The 20,516-nt window shown below is 42.9% G+C and overlaps 1 pseudogene; it reads left to right on the top strand.

The window, feature by feature from the left end:
- LOC124044395 overlaps window positions 1-20,516 on the top strand; it is a 117,464-nt pseudogene that overhangs the window by 59,283 nt on the left and 37,665 nt on the right.

Here is a 20,516-nt window from a genome sequence, read left to right as displayed (position 1 = left end):
GATGCGCGTCGGATGTGGCAGGGCTTGCAAACTATTACAGGCTACAAAGCGAAGCACAACCACTGGCTGCCCAGTGACAAGAGCCTACCAGACGAGCTCAATTACTTCTATGCTTGCTTCGAGGCAAGTAACACTGAAACATGCATGAGCGCATCAGCTTTTCGGACAACTGGGTGATCACACTCGCCGTAGCCAATGTGAGTAAGACCTTTAAACAGGTCAACATTCTCAAGGCCGCAGGGCCAGACGGATTACCAGGACGTGCATCTTCACTGACATTTTCAACCTGTCCCTGACGGTGTCTGTATTACCAACATGTTTCAAGCAGACCACCATAGTCCCTGTGCCCAAGAACATTAAGGTAACCTGCCTAAATCATTACTGACCTGTAGCACTCACATCTGTAGCCATGAAGTCCTTTGAAAAGCTGGTCATGGCTCACATCAATACCATTATCCCAGAAACCCTAGACCCACTCCAATTTGCATACCGCCCCAACAGATCCACAGATGATGCAATCTCTATTGCAATCAACACTGCCCTTTTCCACACCTGAACAAAAGGAACACCTATGTGAGAACTCTATTCATTGAATACAGCTCAGTGTTCAACACCATAGTGCCCTCAAAGCTCATCACTAAGCTAAGGAGCCTGGGACTAAACACCTCCCTCTGTAACTGGATCCTGGACTTCCTGACGGGCCGCCCCAAGGTGATAAGGGTTGGTAGCAACACATCCACCACACTGATCCTCAACACGGGGGCCCCTCAGTGGTGCGTGCTCAGTCCCCTCCTGTTCCCCATTCACTCATGACTGCATGGCCAGGCACGACTCCAACACCATCATCAAGTTTTCCGATGACACAATGATGATCACCGTCAACGATGAGACAGCCTATAGGGAGGAGGTCAGAGACCTGGCCGTGTGGTGCCAGGACAACAACCACCTCAACATAGTTAAGACAAAGGAGATGATTGTGGACTACAGGAAAGGGCACAACAAAACCTATTCCCCCTCAGAAAACTGAAAATATTCGGCATGGGTCCTCAGATCCTCAAACGGTTCTAAAGCTGCACTTTTGAGGGCATCCTGACTGGTTGCATCACTGCCTGGTATGGCAACTGCTCTGCCTCCGACCGCAAGGCACTGCAGAGAGTAGTGCGTATGGCCCAGTACATCACTGGGGCCAAGCTTCCTGCCACCCAGTACCTTGATACCAGGTGGTGTCAAAGGAATGCCCTAAAATGTTATGCTGGTGAATGAGGACCCAAAAGCGACTTAACGAAAACAGAGTCTTTATTCCAGTATAAGACAAAAGTAATAATCCTGGATATAACAAGGAGAAAACAAAACAGGAAAAACTTAAATCCACTCGTAGTAGCGAGGACTGACTGGAGACTCGACCATAGACTGCAGGTTGCTTAGGGAAGGCACCGACCGTAGCAGACTAAGACACCTGCTCACACGCAGCATCTGAAGAAGACAAAACACGACAGGGCGAGACCAGGACACAGAACAGCGAACATCATACAAGGATCCGACAAGGACAGAAGCGGAAAACAAGGGGAGAAATGGGGGCTCTAATCAGAGGGCAAAATAGGGGACAGGTGTGAAAAGAGTAAATGAGTGAGTTAGGAGAATGAGGAACAGCTGGGAGCAGGAACGGAACGATAGAGAGAAGAGAGAGAGGGAGGGGGAGAGAGAGGGATAGAAAGAGGGAACGAACCTAATAAGACCAGCAGGGGGAAACGAACAGAAGGGAAAGCACAAGGACAAGACAATATATGACAAAACATGACATAAAAATTGTCCAAGACTCCAGCCACCCTAGTTATAGACTGTTCTCTCTTTTATTTTACTAGGCAAGTCAGTTAAGAACAAATACTTATTTTCAATGACAGCCCAGTGGGTTAACTGCCTTGTTCAGGGGCAGAACGACAGATTTGTGTCAGCTCGGGATTCAATCTTGCAACCTTTCGGTTACTAGTCCAACGCTCTAACCACTAGGCTACGCTGCCGCCACCGTTCTCTTTACTACCACACGGCAAGCGGTACCGGAATGCCAAGTCTAGGTCCAAAAGGCTTCTTAACAGCTTCTACCCCCAGGCCATAAGACTCCTGAACAGCTAATCCAAGGACTACCTAGACTTTTCTTTTACACTGCTGCTACTCTCTGTTTATTATCTATGCATAGTCACTTTTACTCTACCTACATGTACATATTACCTCAATTACCTTGACTAACCGTTGCCTCAGCACATTGACTCTGTACCGGTACCCCTTGCCTGTATATAGCCTCGCTATTGTTATTTTACTGCTGCTGTTTAATTATTTGTAATTTATTTTTTTCTCTTTTGTGCTTAACATTTATTTTTCTTAAGTTCTTAAAGCAATGTTGATTAAGGGCTTGTAAGTAAGCATTTCACTGTAAAGCTGTTGTATTTGGCGCATGTGACAAATACAATTTGATTTGATTATTATTATTTTTGTGTGATCATTTTGCCGTGTGTGAGTAGTGGAGTATGATTACAATCAAGATATATACGGACAGAGATTTTTTTTATTTTTTTTATTTCACCTTCATTTAACCAGGTAGGCTAGTTGAGAACAAGTTCTCATTTGCAACTGCGACCTGGCCAAGATAAAGCATAGCAGTGTGAACAGACAACACAGAGTTACTATAGCATTACTAGAGGTTTCTTTAGTTATAAATACTATGGCCACTCCAGTCTGTCAAAGTGGTGATTGCGAATGTGGTTTACTGAAAATTGGCTCATAAATCCCAGATTCAATTCTCAGGAACAGTGCTGTTCCTAACAGAGCTTTTCTGAGCACTGGTCTTGTTGGATCATGAGTTTTACAGTACATGATTCATTCCTCATAGCTGATCAGTGTATTGAATACAGAGAAAATACATTAACTTCACGTGCATTGAGTCATAATGAACCCATGTTGCATCTCTGTGAATAGTCTCAAACTGTCTCTCTTGACCTCTCCCCTCCCCAGGCCCAGCGGCATATCACTGATCTGTACGAGGACCTCAGAGATGGACACAACCTCATCTCCCTGCTGGAGGTGCTCTCCGGAGAGACACTGGTGAGTCCATATGACCTTTGTACTCTGACTGGAAGAAGAAGGACCTCTGCTTCTGCTACAACCTATCCAACCTTCATTCCCAAACTCTCCTTTCCTTCTGTCCCTTTTCCCCATCCTACTTTTCAGTCCATTATACTATCTTTTTTTTAAAAATCTGTCATGATGCTGTATACTCAGCAAAAAAAGAAACCTCCTCTCACTGTCAACTGAGTTTTATTTTCAGCAAATTTAACATGTGTAAATATTTGTATGAACATAACAAGATTCAACAACTGAGACAATATGAACAAGTTCCACAGACATGTGTCTAACAGAAATTGAAAAATGTGTCCCTGAACAAAGGGGAGGTCAAAAAAGTAACAGTCAGTATCTGGTGTGGCCACCAGTTGCATTAAGTACTGCAGTGCATCTCCTCCTCATGGACTGCACCAGACTTGCCGATTCTTGCTCCAGAGTACAGGCCTCATCCTTCGCCAATAAACGTGAATTCCACCATCTCCCCTGGCGAGACAAAACCGCGACTTGTCAGTGAAGAGCACTTTTTGCCAGTCCTGTCTGGTCCAGCGACGGTGGGTTTGTGCCCATAGGCAACGTTGTTGACCGTGATGTCTGGTTAGGACCTGCCTTAGTTCTTTTTTTGCTGAGTTTATAAAGAATGATTATGCATTATATATTTTGTAATCTTTCCTCTACTTGACGTCACATGTAATACACAACCTAGGCTGGTAGGTTTTGTTTTTACCCTCTTACCTTTACCACCTCGTGTTAAAACCTGCAGAGATACAGTATGTGGTCCACGAATAATACACTACATGTTTCAGAATTCCTCACAATTTGATTTAGCCTATACATAGTACTGATTTGAAGGTGTTTTTGTAAATAATATCTCATAGCATTAATTTAACACTTATTTCATAATTTTCGTGTCTTTTTCTGTCGCTCGCTCTCGCTCTTTCTCTCTCTCTCACTCTCTCTATTTCTCTGCCTTTGCACTTGTTTGACCCCTGTTTTTCCTTTTCTAACTCCTGTCATGCCCTAACCTTTGCCCCCTTTTCCTTTGCCTCTTCTCTTGTGATGATCTTGCTTGTGGTAGCCGAGGGAGCGTGACATTGCCAGGAACTTGCGGTTGGTGAGTGGGTGTGGACTGTGTAGTGCCTCCTCAGGCGTGGCATGTGTCACTCCCCCAGGTGGCTGCCGGGTTGTGCATGTTGATGTCACCTCCTTGTCTTGTCCTCTCTGTGTATGCAACGTAGTCCTCTTTTTCCATTTGTCGACGAGCTTGTAGAGACTAGGACTGTGTCCCAAGTGGCGCCCTATTCCCTACATACAGTGCATTCAGAAAGTATTCAGACCCCATGACGTTTTCCACATGTTATGTTACAGCCTTATTCTAAAGTTGATTACATTGTTTTATCCCCCTAATAAATCTACACACAGTACCCCATAATGACAAAGCAAAAACAGGTTTTTACACATTTTTTGTAATTTATACATGAAATATCATGTTTACATAAGTATTCAGACCCTTTACTCAGTACTTTGTTGAAGAACCTTTATCAGCAATTACAGCCTCGAGTCTTCTTGGGTTTGATGCTACAAGCTTGGCACACATGTATTTGGGGAGTTTATCCCATTCTTCTCTGGAGATCCTCTCAAGCTCTGTCAGGTTGGATGGGGAGAATTGTTGCACAGCTATTTTCAGATCTCTCCAGAGATGTTAGATCAGGTTCAAGTTCGGGCTCTGGCTAGGCCACTCAAGGACATTCTGAGACTTGTCCTGAAGCCACTCCTGTGTTGTCTTGGCTGTGTTCTTAGGGTTATTGTCCTTTTGGAAGGTGAACGTTCACCCCAGTCTGAGGTCCTGAGCCCTCTGGAGCAGGTTTTCATCAAGGATCTCTCTATACTTTGCTCCGTTCATCTTTCCCTCGATCCTGGCTAGTCTCTCAGTCCCTGCCGCTAAAAACTAAAAAAACTTTGATTACCATGCTTCACCATAGGGATGGTGCCAGGTTTCCTCCAGACGTGACACTTGGCATTCAGGCCAAAGAGTTGAATCTTGGTTTCATCAGATCAGAGAATCTTGTTTCTCATGGTCTGAGAGTCCTTTAGTTGCCTTTTGGCAAACTCCAAGTGGGCTGTCATGTACCTTTTACTGTGGAGTGGCTTCTGTCTGGCCACTCTATCACAAATGACTGATTGATGGAGTGCTGCAGAGATGGTTGTCCTTCTGGAAGGTTCTCCTATCTCCACAGAGGAACTCTGGAGCTCTGTTAGAGTGACCATCGCCCTTCTCCCCCGATTACTCAGTTTGGCCAGGCAGCCAGCTCTAGGAAGAGTCTTGGTGATTCCAAACTACTTCCATTTAAGAATGATGGAGGCCACTGTATTCTTGGGGACCTTCAAAGCTGCAGAAATGTTCTGGTACCTTTCCCCAGATCTGTGCCTCGACACAATAATGTCTCTGAGCTCTACGGACAATTCCTTCAACCTCATGGCTTGTTTTTTTGCTCTGACATGCACAATGAAGTTGTGCGAAACATCTCAAGGATGATCAATGGAAACAGGATGCACCTGGTATTTCTGTTTCATATTTAAAAATGTTTGTAAAAATTGGGGCCTCCCAAGTGGCTCAGTGGTCTAAGGCTCTGCATCCCAGTGCTAGCTGTGCCACTAAAGATTCTGGGTTGGAGTCCAGGCTCTGTCGCAGCCAGCCGTGACCGGAGACTCATCAGGCGGTGCACAATTGGCCCAACATTGTCCGGGTTAGGGAGGGTTTGGCCGGCAGGGATGTCCTTGTCCCATCACACACTAGCGACTTCTGTGGTGGACCGGGCACAGTGCAAGCTGACACGGTCGTCAGGTGTACGTAGTTTCCTCCGACACGTTGGTATGGCTGGGTTCTGGATTATGTGGATATTGTGTCAAGAAGCAGTGCAGGTTGGTTGGGTTGTGTTTCAAAGGACGCACAGCTCTTGACCTTCGCCTCTCCAGAGTCCGAACGGGAGTTGCAGCGATGAGACAAGACTGTAACTACCAATTGGATATCACAAAATTGGGGAGAAGGGGTAAATAAAAATGGTAAAACTATTTTTGCTTTGTCATTTTCTGGTATTGTGTGTCGATTAATGGGGATTTTTATTTTATTTATTTATGCTCTTTAGAATAAGGCTGTAACATAACAAAATGTGGAAAAAGTCAAGGTGTCTGAATACTTTCCCTATGGGCCCTGGTCAAAAGTGGTACACTATGTAGGGAACAGGGTGCCATTTGGGATGCATCACAGAAACCCAACTCTGCAAGAAGAAATCCAACCCAACTCTGCAAAAAGGTTGAGCTGAGCATCACTGAGTAGGGAATGAAGATATGAGATTGTCCTTTTTGTGTTCGATTTTGGGATATTGTGTGGTAAATGACTGGTAGTCCCTAGTCATTTTGCTGTGATAAGCTATGTGAGTGGAGAAGGTTTCTTGTTTACTTATTTAAGTTATAATGCCTGAGAAGTTGGTGTTTGTAGGATATATTGGCACGGGTGTCGTTAGGCCTGAGACAAGTCAATATATCCTCCAAACACCGGCTTTGGAGACATTATCACTTGTATACAACTGGTTACCAACATATTCATGATGATTGACATATTTTCATTAAACACATTAATTTGATTAATTTATTCACACTATTTCATCCTTCAACTAGATATAGTCCCGACACAATTCTAGGGTTGCATTCGTTCTATCGGTTCGGTAGCCAGAGACACGACCCAGTCGTCCAGTCTTTTTGTTCTGTATCTATGTGGTTCATTCTAAATGTTCCAATGTTCTAATCAATTGCTTGCTATCTAGCCAGAATAACAGCAAAGTAGCTGCATTTGCATTTGTTTAAGATGTTTTCTAGTGACATTTATTTGAATACATCCATAACAATGAGCTAATGAGGCGTGATATTGCCTGGCAAAGAAATATGTGCTTTCGACCCAACTTACTATGGGACAGCTGAAGATCGATTTTGAATATTGAAAGAGATATTTTAGAGAGATAGACAGCAAGGTTTAAACAAATCTCTGCTGTTGTAGATGAAATGTTAGTCTAAAATAAATGTGAGAATGTCTAAATAGTTTTCTATAGTGGAGATCAAGTTTATAAATTGTCTGGCTGGACTGATGAGACAGTGGATTGTGCAGTCAGAAGGAACAGAGTAAACATGCATTTTAACTTCATAGATTTAGCTGGTGGTAACTTGTGGAATTGACACCAGCTAGAATGCGGTTTTAACCACCCAGCATTCAGGATTAGACCCACCCGTTGTATAAAAAAAACATTATGAATAAAGCTGGGATATTTCCTTCAGTTTCAGCCCTAGATCATTTCATGTTCAGTCTTCTAGTTTCGTCTGTGCCCTCCCTCCAAGTCTTTGTGAGATGCAGGCATCCGTTCATTTGACCCAACTTACTGTAAACAGAAGCCAGAGTGATACTGCAAGCCAATAAGAGATCGACCTGTACACTAGTTGAGCTTGAGGTCTCCTGCATACTTGACCATTATCTAGAGATTAAGAAGCATAAAGTATCTTAGCACCTCTGCTTAACTTCAGGTAAGAATGGATTGTGTTGTAGATCAAATGGTAATAATGTAATTTAGGTGTCATTTATCTGCAAAAATAATTGTAGTTTCTCTCAGGGTCCAACTCCTGGGCTAAAGGGTAGCTTTCATGTCATTTTTTGATTTTGTAATGTTTAGATCGATGCATTGAACATGGAAGTGATTGATGATTGGAAGAATCCAGTAGCATGTGGTCCAGGTTTAACATTCTCATCTTCACCCATTTTCCTTAGAATGTTCATGCCTGGATCGTATTACAATGCTTTTCAATAGGGCCATGTAAAGCCAGGTGTAAAATGAAGGGGGGACTGGACAGTCATGAGATACTGTGTTCATCTCTGACCACAACTCAATGAAATTTGGAGTCAAATCTCAAATTCAATGTCCATCACAGGAAGTTGGTGGTACCTGAATTGGGGAGAACGGGCTTTTGGTAATGACTGGAGCGGAATAGATGGGATGGTATCAAATACATCAAACACGTGGTTTTCAGGTGTTTGGTGTTATTCCATTTGTTCTGTTATTATGAACTGTTCTGTAATGTCCATTCAGTGTGGTTGATTATATAGGACCATGACTGCTGCTTGTTATCCATATAAAATGTTTTCTCAATCTGAAATACTTTGCCTGCAGTCATTGGGCCTTCTCTTCCTTGCCCTATTGGTATTGTATGTGCTGTCTCTTCTCCCTCTAAAGTTTGTTCTCTCCTCACAGCCCAGGGAGAAGGGGCGCATGCGCTTCCACAAACTGCAGAACGTTCAGATCGGACTGGACTTCCTCAAACACAGACAGGTACAATGTGATGATTAATTGAGTCTACAAAAAACTAGGAACACCTTCCTAACGCTGAGTTGCTCCCCATTTTGCCATCAGAACAGCCTCTGTTCTTCAGGACATGGACTCTACAAGGTGTCGAAAGCGTTCCACAGGGATGCTGGCCAATGTTGACTCCAATGCTTCCCACAGTTGTGTCAAGCTGGCTGGATGTCCTTTGGGTGGTGGGACATTCTTGATACACACAGGACACTTTGGAGCGTGAAAAAACAGCAACATTGCAGTTCTTGACACACTCATACCGATGTGCCTAGCACTTACTTACATACCCCGTTCAAAGGCACTTAAATATTTTGTCTTGCCCTCTGAATGGTGCAATCCGTGTCTGTTGTTTTAAGGCTTAAAAATCCTTCTTCAACCTGTGTCCTTCCCTTCATCCATACGGAAGTTGATTTAACAGGTGACAAAGCTTTGACCTGGATTCACCTGGTCAGTCTATGTCATGAAAAGAGCAGGTATTGCTAATGTTTTGTACCCTCAGTGTTTTTTAACATATTTTTTTCACTTTGAACTGATTCTCATAATGTAAATGAACAGTCCCAATACCTTATAATTCATTAGATAACCATTTAGATATAACTTAATCTAGAGGGACAATTTTCTTTAAGATGCTTGTACATACTTGTGTCCCCTTTGTGACAGGTTAAACTGGTCAACATCAGGAATGATGACATCGCCGATGGAAACCCCAAGCTGACCCTGGGCCTGATATGGACCATCATCCTTCACTTCCAGGTATATCATGCTTCACTCATAGCATAACAACAACCAATATGTTTATTATCATTAAAATGATAAGCCTGGCCAGGGTGATGGGATCCAGGTACAACATCCTATAACCTGTTTGGTATATTTCACCTGGAAGGATAATTTGTTATCCTTGCCTATAACAGTAGGAAAAGCTACAGTATGACTTGTCTTGGCCAACTAATCAATTCCCAAGCCCACCGCTTATGTTGACAGAGCAGATTTGAGTAAAATTCAATTATTCCAAATCGGCAACTTTTTGCATTTGGCACCCACTATCTATATACAACTCTACTACTCATGATTACCATATGTCTGAGGGATTTCAGACTGAACATTGAAAAAACATATTGAAACACTTATTTGAAGACCATGTGAGGTTTTCATCCTCAATATAACTCGGATGGAACTTATTTCTCCCCAAATGGAAGACGCCAGGAGCATTTGGTTATCTGTTTAGCAGTTGAGAATATTTTGAAATATGGAAAAAGAAGGGCACAAGGATATTTTTTGATGCTAACATCATGTGGGATTCCGTCCACTTCAGGGGGACTCAGTGCTTCCCGTTGACAGGCAGGAGAGGTGGGTGTGGCAGGTAGCGGCTCTAGTCCCACTATTGGCTATACTTATTTTTTGATGAGAGGACCCCATAGGTCTCTGGTCAAAAGTAGCACAGTTTATAGGGAATAGGGGCTATTTGAGATGCAGACTCTATGTTATTTTAGTCCTTTGAGTCCTCTCATCAAAACATGATGCCTTGATGAAGTGGAAGGAAGCAGGAATCTCTCTAGATTCTCATGAAGGTGAATTGAGGGCCTCTTTCAATGTGGTGTGAGTCACATCGTGAGAGTGTACATAGTAGTGGGGTTCCCCCACTACAGAGAAGAAGCGAGAGGGATGAGACGGTAAGTCCTAAATATTTTCGCTCTCCACCCTTACCATAACAAAAACCTGAAAGTAATATTAGAACGCCTGACAGTGTGCCACATTGGAAATGTCACATTGGTCATAAAGAAATCTTAGTTGTTCTAATAAAGCCCAATAAAGTCTCTTGCTATGACTAAAATCAACCATGACTCCATTGATCATCTATTTTTTCTTTGGTTATTGTTTTATTTTTGGTGGTTGAGAGGGGTTGAGTTATGCATAGTATTTCTAGCATGGCATGGGGCGGCAGGGTAGCCTAGTGGTTAGACCGTTGGACTAGTAACCGGAAGGTTGCGAGTTCAAATCCCTGAGCTGACAAGGTACAAATATGTTGTTCTGCCCCTGAACAGGCAGTTAACCCATTGTTCCTAGGCCGTCATTGAAAATAAGAATGTGTACTTAACTGACTTGCCTGGTTAAATAAAGGTAAAAAAAAACATAAATGATTTAACAATGCATTGAACACAGTACGCAATGCACACATAGTATTGAGCGGTTGAGCATCAGAAACAAAACACTAAAGTAAACACAGCTCCACCATAGACTGCTGAGGGAAATGGACTGCTGAGAGATTCAAAAGGATGTACCTGTGACTCATAGCTTTTTCTTCCATCTTCTTTCAAGCAGGAATTCACTGCAGTAATTTGCTTCACCTTCAATTCTGTACCCCATGGATGTTTTTACTTTCACAAGTTGGATTCTGCACCCAGGAACATAAAGCTGTTCAGGAGGGTTTCACAGCAGTAAACTGCAATGAATTCCATGTGCTTTTTACATCTGACTGTTGGTTATTCAGGTTGAAAATGTATCATCTGCCTGGATCAAGTCAAGTGGCTTTGAACTTTAAATCCATGCATAATGACTAAAGCATGTACAGTTCTCTTCCAGTATGTGCACTTTATCCACAGCCCTTAACCCTTTTTGCCAGCCTTTTTGCCAAACCAGCACACCTTGAACCATCTATAACAGTGTTATTCAGACCTACAATTTGTGCAGGTTTTTGATTAAGCCCAGTACCAACACACCCGATTCAAAAAATGTACTAATCATCAAACTAGTTCAAATCGGATGTGTTAATACTATTGGGATACCCTATGGATCCCACAATTAATGAATACTCTATAGCCTGCCTTACCAATACCAATACCCCCCCCCCAGATCTCAGACATCCAGGTGAATGGCCAGTCAGACGACATGACGGCGAAGGAGAAGCTGCTGCTGTGGTCCCAGCGAATGGTGGAGGGACACCATGGAATGCGCTGCGACAACTTCACCACCAGCTGGAGGGACGGCAAGCTCTTCAACGCTGTCATACACAAACACAGGTGAGATGCAGCCTTGAAGAAGTATTGTTGAGGTGATCTGACTGGGGATTGAGGAAATTATGGGGTCACGGATGAAGGTTGTGCCAGGGGGCTAAATGGACATGCAATAACATTTTTTTTAGCTATGCCTGATCATGCGCTTGCCTGGACTTGCTATTATATACATCCTTTGGACGTAGTGAACCCCTGTGATCCTTGCAAGTTTCCACATACATGTTATGTTTTCTTTATTACTGTACACACAAAGAGAGGATTGTGAAATTCATAGTTGATGTGCACTGCAGAAAGGCTGACTTGTTCAGGTAGTTATGTAAGGGTGTAAAAATCCCTGTCAACTGAGGAGGGGTCACCATTTATAGTTGGATGGAAATTATCCAACAATTATGTAGAAATGTTGAATATAATAATAAACTACATTTAGCAATCTGACTCCAATATTATGTGAATAAATGCAACAGGCCCTAATGCCTCCCTAGAGGATCTAGTCAAGGTAGTGAGCCTTGCGTCACCACTTAGTATGACTATAATGAACGTGTCTAATTTGCACCGTTACGCAATTATTAAGAGACTAGATACAAATAGCTAATCCTGGTGGCCAATGTTCTGGCATGAATTTATTGAGGCAAGCAGATCAGGGATGTCAAGGTGTTACCCAATCATATGCTATGTGTATAGTGTAAATACAACTACCAATAGATCTACTAAATTATTAGCGTATAGTCAATAAAATAATTACTCTGTAAAATGAAGAATGCATTTACTCAATTCAACTAATATAATTTATTAGCCACGAAAGATTTAACCCTCAAACTATTACAGTGTACATTTAGTGATGCTAGAGGCGTCACTACAGACCCTGGCCGTGATTTGAAGTACCATAGGGCGGCGCACAATTGGCTCAGCATCGTCCAGGTTAGGGTTTGGCTGGGGTAGGTCGTCATTAAATAAAGGTTACATAATTTAAAAAAAATGTAATTATCGCTAAGACCTAAGATGGTGACACGTCTTCAGTTCAGAATATTCTCTAAGAGAAAAACGTATGGAGCTTTCTGACAAGTTCTTAAATTCACCATCCTTTTTCCCAATTCAAGCCAAATTTAAATTTCTTTGCACTTTGCTAGAAAAACAATAGACAGGAACAACACACCCAGATCCTAATCGAATCAACTAAATTTAAATGATTGGAGAGCACCCATGTGTCACTCCTCTTTGAAATCTCCTCAGTCCACCGAACAAATAACACAGTTTCCCTGTAACAATAAATCCATAGCACTTACTGTACAATAAAGTATATCAACATTTGAACTTGAAACAATCCAAACATAAATCAAATAAAAATGTATTTGTCACATACACATGGTTAGCAGATGTTAATGTGAGTGTAGCGAAATTCTTGTGCTTCTAGTTCCGACAGTGCAGTAATATCTAACAAGTAATCTAACAATTCCCCAACAACTACCTAATACACACAAATCTAAAGGGGTGAATGAGAATATGTACATGTAAGTAAATGGATGAGCGATGCAATAGATAGATGATAAAATACAATATACACGTGATATTAGTAATGTAAGATATGTAAACATTATTAAAGTGGCATTATTTAGAGTGTCATTAAATAAAGTGTCTAGTGATCTCAATGTGGGCAGCAGCCTCTCTGAGTTAGTGATTGCTGTTTAGCAGTCTGATTGCCCTGAGATAGAAGCTGTTTTTCAGTCTCTCGGTCCCAGCTTTGATGCACCTGTACTGACATCACCTTCTAGATGGTTGTGGTTTGAACAGGCAGTGGTTCGGGTGGTTGATGTCCTTGATGATCTTTTAGACCTTCCTGTGACATCGGGTGGTGTATGTGTCCTGGAGGACAGGCAGTTTGCCCCGGGTGATGCGTTGTGCAGACCGCATCACTCTCTGGAGAGCCTTACGGTTGAGGATGGTGCAGTTGCCGTACCAGGCTGTGATACAGCCCGAGAGGATGCTCTCGATTGTGCATCTGTAAAAGTTGGGTGACAAGACAAATTTCTTCAGCCTCCTGAGGTTGAAGAGGCGCTGATAAGCCTCCATCACCACACTGTCTGTGTGGGTGGACCATTTCAGTTCGTCTGTGATGTGTACGCCGAGGAACTTAAAAAACTTTCCACCTTCTCCACTACTGTCCCTGTGATGGGGATAGGAGGGTGCTCCCAGTGCTGTGTCCTTTGGCCCATGATCATCTCCTTTGTTTTGTTGACGTTGAGAGAGAGGTTGTTTTCCTGACACACTCCGAGTCCCCTCACCTCCTCCCTGTAAGCTGTCTCATCGTTATTGGTAATCAAGCCCACTACTGTTGTGTCGTCTGCAAACTTGATGATTGAATTGGAGGCGTGCATGGCCACGCAGTAGTGGGTGAACAGGGAGTACAGGAGGGGGTTGAGCACACACCCTTGTCGGGCCCCAGTGTTGAGGGTCAGTGAAGTGGAGATGTTATTTTCTATCTTCACCACCTGGGGGGCGGCCCGTCAGAAAGTCCAGGACCCAATTGCATAGGCCGGGGTTTAGTCCCAGGGCCTCCAGCATGAGGATGAGCTTGGAGGGTACTATGATGTTGAATGCTGAGCTGTAGTCAATGAACAGCATTCTAACATAGGTATTCCTTTTGTCCAGATGGGATACGGCAGTGTGCAGTGTGATTGCAATTGCATCGTCTGTGGACCTGTTGGGGCGGTATGCAAACTGAAGTGGGTCTAAGGTGGCCTGTAAGGTGGAGGTGATATGATCCTTGGCTAGTCTCTCAAAGCACTTGATGACAGAAGTGAGTGCTTCAGGGCAGTAGTCATCTAGTTCAGTTATTTTTTACCTTCTTTGGTACAGGAACAATGGTAGCCATCTTGAAGCATGTGGGGACAACAGTCTGGGATAGGGAGCGATTGAATATGTCTGTAAACACACCAGACAGCTTGTCTGCGCATGCTCTGTGGGCGCGGCTAGGGATGCCGTCTGGGCCAGCAGCCTTGCGAGGGTTAACATGTTTAAAGGTTTTACTCACGTCAGCAACGAAGAAGGGGGGGGGGCAGTCCTTGTCAATGGGCTGCGGCGGTGGTAATGTATTACCCTCAAAGCGGGCAAAGAAGGTGTTTAGTTTGTCTAGGAGCGTGACGTCGTGGTTTTCTTTTTGTAGTCCGTGATTTTCAGTAGACATACGTCTCGTGTCTAAGCCGTTGAATTTCGACTCCACCTTGTCTCTGTACTGGCATTTCGCTTGTTTGATTGCCTTGCGGAGGGAATAACTACACGGTTTATATTCAGTCATTTTCCCAGACCTCTTTCCATGGTTAAATGGAAGGTGAATCGCGCTTTCAGTTTTGCACAAATGCCGCTATCCATCCACGGTTTCTGGTTAGGGTAGGTTTTATTAGTCACAGTGGGTACAACATCTCCAATGCACTTCTTTATAACCGCACTCACCGAGTCAGTGTATAGGTCGATGTTGTTCTCTGAGGCTGACTGGAACATATTTCAGTCCGCGTGATCAAAACCATTTTGAAGCATGGTTTCCAATTGGTTGGACCAGCGTTGAATGGTTCTCGTCACTGGTACATCCTGTTTGTGTTTCTGCCTATAAAACTGTAGATGGTCGGATTTTCCGGAGGGAGAGCGGGCTTTGTATGCATCACGGAACTTAGAGTTGCAGTGATGTAATTCATAGTAACATTCATTTAGTTGATTTCATCTGTCCAACGGTGTCCATGCTCCCAGGGTTTTGGGAGAATGTCCCACCCCAGAGAAAGCCACAGATAAGTTCTGTTTGACCCCTGTGATAGCCCACAATTGGTCAACCATCCAAATGGCATAAATCGTGATTGAGTCATCACGCTGGTTCTCAGCGCCTGCAAGTCGCTAGTCGCAAGTATCACCTTATCTCATTCTTCTGCTACAGTTATGCAGTCAGTTTCAAGTACTTCTCGTTATTTTATTTGTTTTCATTTGATGTAGCAATCATGCATGACCAGGTATGCATTCACGTACATAGCAATAATAATAAATAATAATAATAATAATAATAATAGATGTAATTTGTATAGGACTTTTCACTACAGCAAGAAACAACAAAACCCAACATTTCAATTAGCCTATTGACAGTTCTGGGTGAAAGATCTTCCACGGTCATCCACCGAGGCAGGTAGGTGCAAATCCAACACCTCACGTAGCAGTAACATTCAATCTACAATGAAAAAGTTGGCTAAATGTCTGTGTAAAAAGAATATGCATAACAACTACCATAAGGGGTCAGGATAGAGTTTGACAAGAGACTTTTCATGTTTGCACATACTGTACAAACACACACCCTGTATGCTCACACACTACACACAGGACTCAGGAGAAAGGCACAGGAGGTGGCTAGGCTAGGCGAGGCAGCTTTGTGGTTTTATTTAGTTGCATGAAAAGAGAGAAGATTGTGATTGAGGGTGTGTGCGCCATGAATTTGAAAATAAGATGCCCACAGGGGCTGTGCTTTTAAGTCTCAGCAAGTAGCAGCACAGCTCAGGTATGCCCAGGTGTCTCAGGTGTGTCTGCCATACAAATTTCACATAGACCAAGAGCAAGACAGAAGCACACTCTGCAGAACGACAAAGCAACAAAGCAGTCTGGACTCACGTACAACTAATTGAACGAGAGAAATGCATGAGAAAGTAATCTCTCAATTCTATGACCGTCAACAGTCAAGGCTTGCACATCATCTAGCCGTGGAAAGGGGATGCTACATCTGAGCTAAATCTGAAAAACATCAGTCATAGTCTCATTCATGGATGGATTTGTAAGACTGAAAAGAAAAACTGCAAGAGGAGAGTTTGGACACTGTTGCAGTTGAGGACACACACCATCAACATGATGCACAGTCTAAAGAAGAAGTTCCGCTCCTCCAAGAGACGGTTAAACAGCACCTCCAGCAACACCCAGGGCTCTGTCAGTGACCTGGAAGACCGGGTTGTCATGCTGTGTGAGGACATCTCAGCTGAGAGTAGCACTTTTGACTCGAATCGGGGGTTCCAGAACCCGGGGGAGTTCTCCTCCAGCCGAGGTTCCCAGATCGGGGAGCAGGAGGCAGGGTCTGGGTCAAGATCAGACCCACGCATAGTGCACCTGAGCAGGGACAGACACTCCTATAGACAGGTCCTCTACTCTGATATGGAGCATTACCCCAGGGGCCATGGAGACTACTATGTGCAGAGAGTCATGCAAGGGTATGCAGAGTTTATGTCATTGTTTCATTAAGGTGGTGGTTGGGATACATTTTGATAGCCGTTTCCTTTTTTATGCTACTTCTAGACATGAGTTATTTTCTAATAGGGAATATAATAAGTTATGCATTTTTTGCCTATTGTTTACAAAGTCCCTGTATTTTGTTTAACCACGCTAGGCTAAATCCATTGGAATATATGAGATGCCCTGTGCTCATTCCAAGCAGTCAAATCTTGTATCTGCACACTATTTGACTGCAATTAGCTTTATTGGCAGTGTACATGGAACAAGTTGTACATGGAATTTCAAAAGATTTGGTTGTTAGTAGGAGCTCTTGTTTTTGCCTGCCCCTGTCTGTATAAACATTCCTCTGAGAGAGGAATGTCGATAAGTATCTAATGCAGTCAGTCCATCACAATTAAACTGCCTACAGCAGGGTTCCCCACCTGGCGGTTATTTTGGGGGGAATTTTCATTGTTGGACATAAAAGACACCATGAAATCAGCTCCAAGGGATATTCATTTTGGAAATATGTTCCCAAATATTCCCATGCATAACAGAGAGATATGTGATAGTATACAAATCCAAGCAAGGTTTGAAATTATTGTGTTTTGGTCAAATATTATATCTGTTTCGGCTTCTTGCAGTCAATTTTCAGGCTACAAGTTAATTCTAATTATGTTCCGGGCCCCTGATCGTTCGCTCAAGAAGAAAAAAACGGTCCGCGGTTGAATCTAGTTGATGATCCCTGGCCTACAGCAACAAGCTGCTGGATCAGTCAATGGGTTTGATTGTTGTACAGATGCCTGACAGGGGCAAAATGATGTAGGCCATAACAATATTATATATATTATTATATAATTATATTATGTTTTATCCTCATGTTTTTAGAAAATAACCTCAATTTATTGGTTTTACCTGAATGTTTTGGGGTTGCAAAGATGAATATAATACAACCATTTGTCCTATATCCTATAAGAAAATACAGTGTCTGAGATGCAATTTGATAGTTTTAATAGTCTTTTCTATGTTCTGTCCCCAGCCCTACTCTGATTGACATGAGTAAGGTGTACCGACAGACCCATGTAGAGAACCTGGAGCAGGCCTTCAGTGTGGCAGAGAGAGACCTGGGAGTCACTCGGCTGCTCGACCCAGAAGGTAAGGGAACTCACTTGTATCGTTTTCAAATTACTCTCAATACTATTATTGGCGTATTTGTATGAATACTTGCATTTATCTTTTTTTTAAATCACTTTTTAACTGGTGTTCATTGTCTCCCCTCTATTAAGATGTGGATGTGCCACACCCAGACGAGAAGTCCATCATCACATACGTCTCCTCCCTGTATGACGTCATGCCCCGTGTACCTGACGTCCAGGATGAGGTGAAAGCCAATGTAAGTGTCGTCTTCTTGGAACCATATAGGCCATCACCACTAGGGGGATTCCTCCTGGTCTCACCTTTGAGATCACATCTTCCCAAAATGTAAGATGTCTTTGATGCTCCGGAGTGAATTTTCCCTTAAGTACAGGTATAGGATCAGCTTCTCCTCCCCCAATACTAACATTAACCATTAGAGGGGTAAATGCAAAACTGACCCAAGATCAGCATCTAGAGGAAACCTCAACCTACACCATGTTTAACCAGTGGAGTGATGTTTAATGCAGTGATATGGTGACTACCCACAACTGATTTAGTCTATTCAACCTTTCTCTAATGAACCCTTTTCTGTCTCCTGTGTGTCCCTCAGGAGCTGGAGCTGCGCTGGCAGGAGTACTATGAGCTGGTGACCCTGCTGCTGCAGTGGATCAGACACCACATCATCGTGTTTGAGGAGAGGAAGTTCCCTACCAGCTATGAGGAGATTGAGGTAAGTCTCCTCACCTATTAGGGGAATCTCTTGATACATGTAAGTGAATATTCTGTCTGCTCCAAATGTGTTATAATTGTCTTAGAGACTTGATGTATGACAAAGGCTATGTTCAGTTGTAAGAGTGAATTAATTTAGCATAATATTTTCCTATTGGGGCCAGTGGGGTAGCAGTTATGGAAGTGGTCTGCAATGAGAAAAGAAGTCACTGGTAAAGGGTACTAGCCTGTTTGTCTCTGATTGTCTCTGATTTCTGAAAATTGTCTGAGCGATGTGATGAATGTTTGTATGTTTAATTGTCATGTTGAATTAATTCAGCAACATCTTAAAACCACAGGTTCTTTGGCGCCAGTTTCTGAAGTTCAAGGAGACAGAGCTGCCTGCAAAGGAAGCAGACAAGAATCGATCCAAACACATCTATATGTCTTTTGAGGTTAGCAATTAAACCACTAAAAGGAGAAGAAGGTGCAAACCACAACGCCCAGTATGAATGTTGGGACACATCTGAAGAATAGTTAAATAATCTAAATGCATCAAGTAAATGCTGGCCCTTTTTTGAAAATGTTCCCGCCTGTGCCTGTCGTTGTCTGTCCTTGTAGGGTGCAGTTCAGGTGGGTAATGTCAAGGTTCCCCCTGAGTACCAGCCTATTGATGTGGAGAAGGAGTGGGGTCGTCTCCATGTAGTCATACTGGAGAGAGAGTGTCTTCTAAGGACAGAATATGAGAGGTGAGACTGCCATTATATGTACGTACAACACTGTGGAGGGTCATTGATGTTTGAGATTATACCTTCATCTTTGAGATGATGCTGAATTCCGTTACAGATGTTTTTGTTAGATGCAGTTCTGAGGAGAAATTCTTGATTTGGGAACTCTGTCACGTGGTGTTTCTGTTGTATTTCAGTTGTTAAATTAAAAGCTCAATGCCTATTAAAAGCTCAATGCCTACAGGACATAAAACATTGTCAAAAAGAGCATACACACCCAAAGGCCTCTGTAACTACAGTACCAGTCAAAAGTGTGGACACACCTTCTCATTCAAGGGTTTTTCTTAATTGTTTTACTATTTTCTACATTGTAGGATAATAGTGAAGACATCAAAACTATGAAATAACACATATGGGATCATGTAGTAACCAAAAAGTACAAGTCCAAATATATTTTATATTGAGATTCTTCAAGTAGCCACCATTTGCCTTGATGACAGCTTTGCACACTCATGGCATTCTCTCAACCAGCTTCACCTGGAATGCTTTTCCAACAGCCTTGAAGGAGTTCCCACTTATGCCAATCACTTGTTGGCTGCTTTTCCTTCACTCTGAGGACCAACTTATCCCAAACCATCTTAATAGGGTTGAGATCGGGTGAGGCCAGGTCATCTGATGCAGCGCTCCATCACATCTCCTTGGTCAAATAGCCCTTACATAGCCTTGAGGTGTGTTTTGGTTCATTGTCCTGTTGTAAAACAAATGATTGTCCCAAAAAGTGCAAACCAGATGGGATGGCGTATCGCTGCAGAATGCTGTGGTAACCATGCTGGTTAAGTGTGCTTTGAATTCTAAATAAATCACTGACAGTATCACCATCACACCTCCTCCTCCATGCATCATGGTGGGAAACACACATTTGGACTCATCAGACCAAAGGACAGATTTCCAACGGTCTAATGTCCATTGCTTGGGTTTCTTGGTCGAAGCAAGTCTCTTCTTCTTTTTGGTGTCCTTTAGTAGTGGTTTCTTTGCAGCAATTTGATCATGAAGGCCTTTTTCACGCACTTTTTCAAGGTCTCCTCTGAACAGCTGATGTTGAGATGTGTCTGTTACTTGAACTCTGAAGCATTTATTTGGGATGAAATCTGAGGTGCAGTTATCTCTAATGAACTTCTCCTCTGCAGCAGAGGTAATTC

The sequence above is a fragment of the Oncorhynchus gorbuscha genome, linkage group LG09 (genome assembly GCF_021184085.1).
Source record: "Oncorhynchus gorbuscha isolate QuinsamMale2020 ecotype Even-year linkage group LG09, OgorEven_v1.0, whole genome shotgun sequence".
Taxonomy (NCBI): domain Eukaryota; kingdom Metazoa; phylum Chordata; class Actinopteri; order Salmoniformes; family Salmonidae; genus Oncorhynchus; species Oncorhynchus gorbuscha.
Note: the sequence above shows the minus strand (reverse complement) of the source record. Positions and strands in the feature narration are given on the sequence as shown.